Raw genomic sequence first — 12,128 nt, 5'->3', positions numbered from 1 at the left:
CCTCCCCCCCCGGGGGTCCGCCCTGCTGCCACTCAGGGAGTGCAAGGCTCTATGCTGAGTGTCAGAGTGCCAATCCCAGGTCCTGGACAAAAGGCACAAGAATTCCTATTCCCTTGACCCCTCCATAGCAGGGGATGCTACAGGAGCCTCAAGCAGCACCTTAGGGTGGGCTGGAGAGCAGCTTTAGGGTCCTGGCCAGTGCATCGCTAGGGGGTGGCTCCTTTCCCCCAAGGCAGTTGGCCTTAGCAGGAGCCTGGAGGTTCTCCACCTCCACCTCTGCCCCAAGGAAGGGAGAATGGAGTGGGTTTTCCACTAGACATCCACTCCAAAGAGCCACCAATGCCTCTCACACTGCGGCACTCATCCCACACCCAGGAGATGCTCAGTGGTGTGAGAGATACTACTTCGGGTGTTTTAGCCTCCTTCTGAGGAAAACATCTCTGCACTCAGTCTGCCCAGGGTCAGGAGTGAGCACCCTACTAGCCAACCAACCGGGACACCCGCTCTCCTGGCCACAGAGACGCTCAGACCCAAGCAGACCCAATGAGAGAGGGTGCCAGGGTGCTTTTTCTTCTCTCTCTGCAAGCATGCTAAACCAGACAGAGGCCAGGGGCTGAGGAAAGTGCAGGAAAATGAAGCCAACTCACAGGAAGGCAGGAGAGAGAACTGACAGAGACAGGGCAACACAAGAGAGGTCAAAGCTTTTTGCTTTTGTTATTCGAGACAGTTTCACTCCATTGCCTCCAATCACAGTCCTCCTGCCTGAGCCTCCTGAGAAGCTGTGCCCAGCAGAAAGATCGAGTTTAAGGGCATTGTCTGACCTCCTAGATCCGGTTGTGCTAGAAGCCAATGGACCTCTGGTGTGTTAAGAGCCAGCAATATGGCCCTTTATTGATAAAGCCAGTATGAGCTGCATTTTTCTCACTGTCCATTCGAGAAAGTTCTGACTAAGAAAAAGAGCTTGATGAGTGAAAATGAAGGTGAAAGCCCACAGTTCATCTGGCCACTCCACCAGCTCCCTTCACTGACACCAATCTATTCCAGGCTAAGCACTGGTGCAGTAGCTAGGTGCTGTGCATAGAAAGCTGGATTCTACATGGCCAGCCACAGTTTGAATCCCAGTCCCGGCAGCTTAAGAAACTTTTGCATGCGTGCCCCAAATCCTGACAGGATGGAGAAATGGAGGGAAAAGGATTGTGGCATGACTACGCCCCACTAGGGCTGCTTTCTCTCTGTCTCTCTCTCTGGGGAGCACATGTACACACTGACAATAAAGAAAAGGAAGCCTTACAGTGAGCCAGACACACACAGCTCACAGCCTTAGCCAAAAGCTGCTTGCTAGGTTACTAATGACAAAATTCCTTTTGCAACTTACTTACTGTTCCTTCAGTCAGGGCGAGTGGATGGCAAGCCCATCTTTGGAGTGAACTTTGATGTGTTTTCCTGCATGAAAGAGGTGGGCTTATAGTCACGCCAAGACTGGGCACACTCACCACCGTGGGCCACAGCAGTGTTGAAGGATGGGAGTCCCCCACACACGCACATCCCAGGGGAATGACGAAGCCCACAGATGCTCTTACACGGAGCCTCACACTCTATGGAGACACCCAGGTAAACACCCAAGGTATGAGGCACCTGGACTAAGGCCCAAACATCTGAAGACTACAGCAGGGCAGCCTGGGGACCAGGCATGGGGTGCATTTCAAGGCCTCACTCGCTGCCACTTTCAAGCTATGTGACATCAGGCAAATTACTAGGCCTCAGTTTTCTCTTCTATATTATGGGGTGACTGCTGTCCACCTCAAGGTTATCAGTCATGTAAATGCTTAGCACAGGCTCCCACTCGCAGAGCTAGTTCCCACTATGATCCAGGCCTGCCTTGGTTCCTCTCAGCGTCCTGTCCCTCGGCTCTGTGCCCGTTCCTCTTCTGTGTGGGGGTGGGCATCAAGGGGCCATGGGCTCTCTGGGAAAGAATGTGAGTCAAGAGAAAAGGGAAACACTGGGTGAGCCAAGCCCAGCCCTCCTGCCGCCACCAGGCCCTGCCCGGCTTCCTCCCAGACCTCAACCAGCTCGGCAGCCCGGCGGTCAGAGTGGAAATGAGAATGGGAGAGCGGGGGCAGCACCACATCAGTGGGCTCACGAAGGGCCAGCACTGACACCACCACTGAGCTCACGTCAGCCTCGCGGCCGCCTCGGAGATGATACAGCTGTGAGTCCATTCTACAAAAGGGCACACTGAGGCTCCAGGAGGTTACAAAACCTGACAAAACCCACCCAGCTCAGTGGCAGCAGAACCAGCCACCGAGCCCAGTTCTCAGCCACTGCTCTGCAGGATGATCTGCATGGAGAGGGTGCCCATCACCACATCTCAGCTGTCCAGACAGAGAGACAGAAAGCAAGAAACCACCCCCAAGAGGATGGCCATGCCATAATCCCTTCTCCTCCATTCTCCTCTCAGGATTTTGGGCGTGTATGCACATGCGTCTGGCTTGAATTTCAAGCCTTCGAGTCCAGGACTCAAACCGCAGTCATTTATGTGGAAGTGCAGCGACGTAATCATTTCGCCATCTGCTGGTCCTGTGCAGTGCCCCTCTTACAGACAGGAAACCCAAGGCCCTGAAAGTGAAGCTTAGCTCAACAGTGAGTAGAGAACAATGATGAAGTGACAAAGAGCAGGTGCCCAAGTCCGCCCAACACCAGCCCGGATAGGCTCCTTCTCTCCCAACAATGTTCTTCAACCTTTCTCTGAGCCTGCTTCAGGAAACAAGTCACAAGGCCCACCTTCCCTGGCGGAGGCCTGTGGGTGCTCTGGAGGACCAGCCAGAGCCCCAACCCCAGGACAGAGCTCCAGGGAACCCACCCAGCTCTGTGGGCTTTCAAAGTAAGCTGGCTGGGATCAGAGGAGGAGAGGAGGCCCAGGCTCCATCTGCAGTAGTCCCCGCTCTGTGTCCCCAGGCAGTTGGGCAGGAGGGAAAGGACAGTGTGGTTTCCTGTGCTTGGGCAGCTCGGACTTTGTGGCCACCAATGAAAGCTGAACGATGAAACAAGCTCCCTCCCCAGACCTGGGGAGGAGGCAGTTACAGGAAGTACAGGAAACAGATGCCCCTAGAGAAGCGGACACGGATCATCCAGCCTTGGGGCTTCCCCACCAGACAGCACAAGACAGTCAGTACTGACCCTGCGGCCTCAGCTCTCATCCCAGCTTGACCACCGAACCACTGAGCGGGCCGCTGGCTCGAAGCTTCAGTCTATCATTCATCAAAGGGGAGACTTAGATTGGCCTCTGCTTCCTTCATAAGCCAAGAGAGGAGGATAAAGGATGAGGGTTAGGGGAGATGCTCGGACCTCCAGGGAAATGGCACAGTGGGCATCAGAGCAGCCAGACTGGATTTCCCATCACACAAGTTCTGAAAGCAAGATAATGGTCAAAAAAAAAAAAATTGCAAGAGGCCTGCTTGTGAAAACTGGGTTCCAAGAACAGGACTCAGACACACTGTGATTGCACAATTTTTTTTTTCGTAAGGTTTATTCACTTGTTTCTTCTGAGACAGAGAGAGGGACACCCCCAACAGGGTGTCCACACCCAGTCCCAGCCAGCCCAGATCACAGATGTGCAGACACACACACATGTGCACCCAGAGTGCCAGAGAAGTCCTAGGGCGCGACCCGAGGACCTTTCCCAGGTGGCTCCAGCCGCATCACCTCTGAGCCACTGCCCAACTCCTACAATTCATTCATATCTGTGCTGCAAGGCCAGTCTACCAAAAGAGCTGTTATTATGTACCACTGTGGACTAAAGAGGCTACAAAGTTTACCACAAGTAAACATTTAAGGCAAGTCAGCAATGCAACAGCCACACAGTGATCTGCCATGCTGGACACACAGGGGAAGGTCCCAGGTTCATATCCCAAGGCCTCCTTGTACACACCAGGCACATGCCTGCATGCCCATAATCCTGGCCAGCAGATGCCGGGGGTCGATTATGGCATGATTACCTTGTTGGGGCTGCTGACCTCAGAAGAAATGAATAAATAAACTTTATTTTTTTTAATTTGCCAGAGTGCACATGTAGTAACCAGAGAGAGAAAGAGAAAGAAAGTAAGAAAGCAACCCCCCACGGGACATGGTCACACTGCAATTCCTTTCCCTCCACCCCTCGCTTCTTTTGGGATTTTTGGACGGACACACACACACACACACACACACACACACACACACACACATTTTTCAAGTCACCCAGTCTGGGATTCAAACTGCACAGTTGGCCATGCAGGATCCTGCTACCTTAGCCACCATACCACGAGCTGGCTCAAAAATTTCTCTTTCTTTTTCTTTTCTTTCTTTCTTTTTTTTTTTTTTTTTTTGTTTGTTTGTTTGGTGGTTTGGTTGGTTGGTTGGTTGGTTTTTGGCATAGGTCATTTGCACTCACTGGAGAGAGACAGAAACAGAGAGGGAAAGTGAGAATTCCCCCACCCCCGTAGGGGATGGTCACACCACAGTCCCTTCTCCTCTGTTCTCTCAAGATCCTGCGCATGCACAAGCACCTGTTGAGGTTTTCAAGCCAAGTTCAGAAGACGAACTGCAGTGGGCATATGAGAATCTAGCGCATTAACCACGCCACCTGCTGGCCCCCAAACTTTCATAATAATAATCATAAAGTATCGTTTTTTTAACAATCAAATAATAAAGGGTAAAAAACCTTGACAGTGACATAGGGTATAAGAAAATAAGCACTCTTGGGAACCAGCAGTTAGCGTAATGGCTATGTCACTGGACTCCCACATAGTCGATCGTGGTTCGCCTCCCGGACCCAGTGGCTTAAAACTCACACCGGGCACGTGTGCGTGTGTGCCCAAGATCCCGAGAGGAGAATGGAGGAGAAAGGATTGCGGCATGACTGTCCCCCCTGGGGGGTGATTTCTCGCTTTCTGTCTCGCTGTCTCTCTCTGTCTGACTGGCGAGCACACACAAGCACTCTTTTTTCTTAAGCTTGTGATAACATACACACACTCGTCAGAGTTAGGGGAGTAAAAAGTCACCCCTATGGGGGATGGCCACACTGCAATCCCTTCTCCTCTTGGGATTTTTCTGCATGCACACACTCATGCCAGGTATGTTTTCCAAGCTTCGAGGTCTGGGACTCAAGCCCCATAGTTGGCCATATGGGATCCAGCTGTCTTAACCACCACGCCACCAGCACTCCTTTTGTACAGAGATACTTAGTGGTATCTGTGTGATGGTTAATTTTATGTGTCAACTTGACGGGGCTAAGAGGTGCCCAGACAGCAGGTAAAACATTATTTCTGGGTGTGTTTGTAGGGTAGTTCTAGAAGCATGTGAAGCAGTACACTAAGTAAAGAAGATGGCCTTCGGGGCCGGCAGGTGGTGTGGTGGTTAAGGCAGCTAGACTCCCACATGGCTGACCGTGGTTCAAGTCCCAGACCTACCAGCTTGTGTTCTCACTTTCTCTCTGTCTCTCTATGGTCAACTTCAAAAAGATAAAATAAAATAACGACAATGAATAAAATTAAATTAAATAACTATTTTTTTTCTAAATGGCTTTCACCAATGAGATGGGCATCATCCAATCTACTCAGGTCCCAGACAGACCAGAATAGTGGAAGCAGAATGAATGCATGCTCTGCTTGAGCTGAGACAACCAACTTCTCCTGTCCTCGGACAGCAGCTCTTCTGGTCCTCAGGCCTTAGGACTTGGACTGGAACTACATCAGCAGCTTTCTGGGTCTTCAGCTTGCAGATGGCAGATCACGGGGCCTCTTGGCTTCCATATTACATGAGCCAAACCCTCACAATAAATCTTTCTATATATACATTTCCTATTTGTCTGCTTCTCTGGAGAACCCTGACTAATACAATCTATCAGAATTTTCAGGGTACATACTTTTGTGCCAACATTTTATTTACAGAAATTTAGCACACAGGTTTAACTCATAGAAGTTAACAAAATCTATGCAAACAGATGTTAAGTATATCATTGTTTGTAACAGCAAGTGCAATAAAATGACCAAAATGACCGCCATCTGGGTCATTACACTGTGGAACGAGCACACAATAGAATACAGTATAGTCATTAGAAAGAATAAGGTAGAGGGACCAGCAGATGGCATAATGGTTATGTCGCCAGACTCCCACTTGAACTCTACCATGGTTCAAGTCCTGAACTCAGCAGTTGAAAACACACTGGGTACGTATGCGCCTAAAATCCCAAAAGGAAAATGAAGGAGAAGGGATTGCGGTGTGGCCATCACCTCTGAGGGATGATTTTTCACTCTCTGTCTCTCCAGTGAACACACATGCCCTATAGCAAAAATCTCTCTTAAAAAACAAAGAGAAGCCAGTAGGTGGCATGGTGGTTAAGGCATTGGACACTCCCACATGGCCGACCATGGTTTGAGTCCTGGACCTGGTGGCTTGCTTTCTCACTTTCTCCCCATCTCTGTCTCTCTGTCTCTCTCTCTCTGGTCAAATTAAAATAAATAAATGAATAAATAAAATTAAATATAAATAATTCTAAGAAAGGAAGGAAGGAAGAGGGGCCGGCAGGTGGCATCGTAGTAAAAGACACTGGACTCCCCTATGGCCGACCACAGTTCGAATCCCAGACCTGGCAGCTTGCTTTTTCTCTTTCACTTTCTTTCTCTCTAGCTCTGGTCAAATTAAAAAATAATTATAACAAATGGAATTAAATAAATAAATAATTCTTTAAAAAAAAGAGGAAGAATGAATGAGGTAAAACTCACATGTGTTGGAATGCTTTTATAAGGATGTTTACCTTATCCACAATAGAGAGTAAATGCATGCGCACATGATAGCGAGAGGCAGGCACCCTCCATAGGCTCTGTCCCACCGTGATCCCCAGTCCTCCAGTCCATCAGGATTTGGGGTATCCACACACATGCCTGGCATATTTTAAGTGGGATTCAAACTCACAGTCGGCCCTGTGGCTTCCCACACAGCAGTCCAGCACACTGCACATGCACCACCCAGGCTGCCTTTACGTATGTTAATACAGAAAGAGATCCTAGAAAGTCAAGTACGGGCCAGCCACAGCCTGTGGTGAGGGTAAATGGATCCTCCACCGACTACCCAGTCTGAGGGCCAGGCCCAGCAGCTTGAAAAACACGTGAGGCACTTGTGTATGCATGGCCAGAATCCCAACACGGGGGAGAAGTGGAGAAGAAGGGGTTGGGATGTGGCCATCTCCCGGGGAGGGCGATTTCTCACTTCTCGCTCTCTCTCTCTCTCTCTTTCTCTCTCTCTCTCTGTCTAGCTCATACAGTAGGATCCCATTTCCTTAAACAAACATCTTAATTCTTTGTTTTAAATCATTATTTAATTTATTATTATTATTTTTTAATTTGACCAGAGAGAGAGGGAAAGTGAGATAACAAGCTGCTAGGGCCAGGACTCAAACCATGGTTGACCATGAGGAATCCAGCGCCTTTACCACACCACCTGCCGGCCCCACGTATTAATTCCTATAGAAGCCTAGACAGTTTCTAGAAGGAAACATAAGCAATGGTCCAAGACCAGTTACCTCTAAAAAGTGGGACTAGAGAGCCCAGCAGGTGGCACAGTGGATGGAATGCTGGACTCCCACCTAGCCAGCCATGGTTTGAGTCCCAGACCTTAAGGCTTGCTTTCTCACTTTTTCTCTCTCTCTCTCTCTCCCTCTGGTCAAATAAAAATAATAATAATAATAAATTAAGTTTAAAATAATTATTTTTTAAAAAAAGAGAATGGGACTAGAATTAGAAATCTGGGGTCAGCAGGTGGTGTGGTGGTTACCATATAGCTAACCATGGTTTGAATCTCGGACCTGGCAGCTTGCCTTCTCACTTTCTCTCTCTTTCTCTGTCCCTCTCTGGTCAAGTTAAAAATAAATAAATGAATAAATAAATTAAATTAAATTGAATAATTATTTTTAAAAAAAAAGGAAAGAAATCTGAAGAGAACAGACTTAAAGTTATAGCATGTCCTGCTATAATTCCTTTTTTTTTTTTAATCAGGAACATGTTACAACTTGAAGAAAAATGTTAAATAAATGAATAGTTCTCTCCTTAAAAAAAAAAAAAAGAAGAAGAATAGACAAAAGTTTGGGGGGGGGTGGTTTAGGGCTTTTGTTTTGTTTTCTTTTGTTTTGAGAGGTTTTTGCTATAGGGCACGTGCACTCGCCAGAATGACAGAGAGAGATAAAGAGACAGAAAGCAAGAAATCACCCCCCAGGGGGGATGGCCACGCCACAATCCCTTCTCTTCCATTCTCCTCTCGGGATCTTGGGCATGCACACACACGCGCCCGGCGTGAGTTTTAAGCCACCGGGTCCAGGACTCGAACTGCAGTTGACTACATGGGAGTCCAGTGACATAGCCATTATGCCAAGTGCTGGTCCCAAGGTTTTTTGGTTTTGTCTTAAGAGAGATTTTTGCTATAGGGAATGTGCACTCGCCAGAGAAATGAGAGTGACAGAGAGACAGAAAGCAAGAAATCATCTCCAGAGGGATGGCCACTCCATAGTCCCTTCACTATTCTCCTCTTGAGATTTTGGGCATGCACACAGACGTGACCAGCATGAGTTTTGAGCTGCTGGGTCCAGGACTCAAATTGTGGTCAACTACATGAAAGCCCAGCAATGTAACCATTATGCCATCTGCTGGTCCCCAAAAATTCGTTTATCTATTTTTTTTATTTTTTATTTTTTTGCACTTGCTAGAGAAAGAGACAGAGGGGGAAAGTAAATCACCACCCCAGCCTGGTGCCAGCTAGTGACGGACGTGGTGGTTAAGGTGCTGGACTCTTACATGGCAGTTCAAGTCCCAGACCTGGAGACTTGCTTTCTCACATTCCCTCTCCCTCTCTCACACATGTGCCACCAAATTTGAAAATAATAATAATGATAAATAAAAATAAACGAATAATTCTTTTTTTAAAAGAATCACCCCAGTGGGTCCAGGACTGAACTGCAAAGTTGGCCATGTGGGATACAGCTGCCTTAACCTCCACACCACCTGCTAGCCCACGCCCTGGGGGGATGGCCATGCCCCAATCCCTTCCCCTACATTCTCCTCTCAGGATTTTGAGCATGTGCACACACATGCTCAGTGTGATTTTTCAAGCTGCCAGTTCCTGGACTCAAACCACAGTCAGGCATGTGGGATCCAGCCACCTTCACCTCCACACCTTCTGGTGGGCCCCTTTTAGAGCTTCTTAAATTCAAGTTTTAGAACTGAAAGTAACCAATGATCCTGGTGCTAGGACCTCCTCTCTGCCCCGAGGAGAAATCTGTCTTAACCCACAAAGAGAACAGAGCTCTCCTGTCTGGCTCCAAAGGGTTCTGTCATCCTCTCTGCTCTGAGGCACAGTTTATGCTTCAATTCTAGGTAATACATACATACATACATACATACAAACAAACTTAGAGTAAACCAAAATAAAATGGCACTGGGAACCAGCAGTTAGCGTAATGGCTATGTTGCTGGACTCCCATGTAGTCTACCACAGTTCGCGTCCCAGACCTGGTGGCTTAAAACTCACACCGGGCACATGTGCATGCATGCCCAAGATCCCAAGAGGAGAATGGAGGAGAAGGGACTGTGGCGTGGCCATCCCCCCTGGGGGGTGATTTCTCGCTTTCTGTCTCTATGTCTCTCTCTGTCTGTCTGGCGAGCGCACGCACCCTGTAGTGAAAATCTCTCAAAAAATAAATAAATAAATAAAATGGCACTAGAGGGCATTTGACAATATGAATCAAAATCTTTAAAAATGTGCACTCAGAACCTTCCCACATGGCCGACCACAGTTTCAAGTCCCAGACCTGGTAGCTTGCTTTCTCTCTCTCTCATTCTCTCTGCCTCTCTCTGGTCAAATTTTAAAAAAAAGAAGAAGAAGAAGAAGAAATAAGATTCAATAAATAATTCTCTTTTTAAAAATATGCACTGCCGGCATGGGACCAGCATTTAGCATAATGGCTATGTCACTGGACTCCCACATAGTCGACCGCAGTTCCAGTCCTGGACCCGGTGGCTTAAACTCACGCCGGGCGTGTGTGCATGCGTGCCCAAGATCCCAAGAGGAGAATGGAGGAGAAGGGATTGCAGCATGGTCATCCCCTCTGGGGGCGTGATTTCTCACTTTCTATCTCTCTCTCTCTGTCTGTCTGGTGAGCACACGCGCCCTATAGCAAAAAACTCTCAAAAATATATATATATATATGCACAGTAGCAAATGGTGTAGTGGTTACATTGCTGGACTCCACATAGCCAACCATGGTTTGAGGCTCAGACCCAGTGGCTTGAAAATCATGCTGGGCACATGTGCGTGCTCAAGATCTCAGAAGGAGAATAGAAGAGCAGGGATTGCAGCAGGCCATCCCCCCTAGGAGTGATTTCTCACTTTCCCTCTCACTGTCTCTGTCTGTCTCTCTCTCCAGCAAGTTCACATGCCCTAAAGCAAAAACCTCTTTTTAAAAAATGTGGTAAGGCACTGGACTCCCACATAGCTGACTGTGGCTCAAATATCAGACCTGAAGGCCTGAAACACCAGGCACATATGTGTGCATGCCCAAAATCCCAGGAGGAGAATGAATAAGAGACTATGGCATGGCCATCCTCTCTGTAAGGGTTGATTTCTCACTTTCCTTCTCACCATCTCTCTCTGTCTCTCTCTAGGGAGCACATGGACCCTATGGCAAAAGCCTTAAAAAAATAAAATGTGCATGCTATGGAGGCTTCAAGGGCACAGATCAAGACCTGTCTTGGGATCTTGGTGTTGGGTTTATAGGAGTGTGTCAAGCTTGTGGAAATTCATTAATGTGTACACCTAAAACACGTGCACTTCTCTGAATGTATATTATGTTTCAATAAAGAGATATTTTTAAAATATCCATATCTTCTGACCTAGCCATTCCTTTTTTAATTCTTCATCCAAAGTGTAAAACACAGAGCTGGTCCCACAGGTATACTTTTACTATGATCCACTGAGAACACGCTCAACAACCGAGAGTAAAGGCAAGTTAAAGAGGGGCCGGCAGGGGACCAGCAGTTAGCGTAATGGCTATGTCACTGGACTCCCATGCAGTCGACCGCAATTTGAGTCCCGGATCCAGTGGCTTAAAAGTCACACCGGGCATGTGTGCGTGTGTGCCTAAGATACTGAGAGGAGAAGGGAGGAGAAGGGATTGCGGCGTGGCCATCCCCCTGGGGGGTGATTTCTCATTTTCTGTCTCTCTGTCTCTCTCTGTGTGTCTGGTGAGCACACTCGCCCTATAGTAACAACCTCCCCCCAAAAAAGAGGGACCAGCAGGTGACTTGGTTGTTAAGAGCATGGGACTCCCACATGGCTGACCATGGTTCAGGTCCCGGACCTAGCGGCTTGCTTTCTCACCTTCTCTCTGTCTCTCTCTTACTCTGTCCCTCTATAGTCAAATTTAAAATAATAATAATAAATAAATAAATAAATAAATTTAAAAAAAATAATTCTTAAAAAAAAAAAAAGCAAGTTAAAGAACTACAACACGTATGGACCACAGAGTACATTTCAGCTGATATAAAGTCAGTGCTGAAGAACATGAACGACATGGGAAATAGTCACAGCCATCTCAGGGTGGGGTAAACCACGCTCAGTAACATGCTCAGGGCCATGTTGCTTAGGACATGGATTACGGATCAAGATTTTTTTCTTTTCGGTACTTTTCTGAATGTTCTAAGCTTTCTGAAATGAGCAGGTCTTTTGCAATGGGAAAAATACAACAAACTCTTTTTTAAATAATAGCAAATAAAAGAGAACAAAAGGAGGACCAGACTATGGCACAGCAGTGGAGCCTGGAGGCCCACCCATGCAAGAAGGTTCTGAGCTCACGTCCAGAGACCTCCCTGCATACACCAGTCATGTAACTGCCCTTGAGCCTAGGCTGGCTGAGGCTGGCAGTGGACAGGAGCATCAGGACCCTCTTGGGGGTGCTGTCGCTCTCTGTAAATAAATAAATAAAAACAACTTTAAAAAAAAAAAACAGGAGGGAACCAGCAGTTAGCGTAATGGCTATGTCGCTGGGCTCCCACGTAGTCGACCGCGGTTCGTGTCCCGGACCCGGTGGCTTAAAACTCACGCCG

General features: G+C 47.7%; 1 protein-coding gene across 1 annotated transcript in view; it reads right to left on the bottom strand.

The window, feature by feature from the left end:
- Positions 1–12,128, bottom strand: part of RAP1GAP2 (RAP1 GTPase activating protein 2) — a 262,143-nt gene that overhangs the window by 235,949 nt on the left and 14,066 nt on the right. The gene's annotated exons all lie outside the window — the stretch shown is intronic.

This window comes from Tupaia chinensis, unplaced genomic scaffold, assembly GCF_000334495.1.
Source record: "Tupaia chinensis unplaced genomic scaffold, TupChi_1.0 Scaffold144899_1, whole genome shotgun sequence".
Taxonomy (NCBI): domain Eukaryota; kingdom Metazoa; phylum Chordata; class Mammalia; order Scandentia; family Tupaiidae; genus Tupaia; species Tupaia belangeri.
Note: the sequence above shows the minus strand (reverse complement) of the source record. Positions and strands in the feature narration are given on the sequence as shown.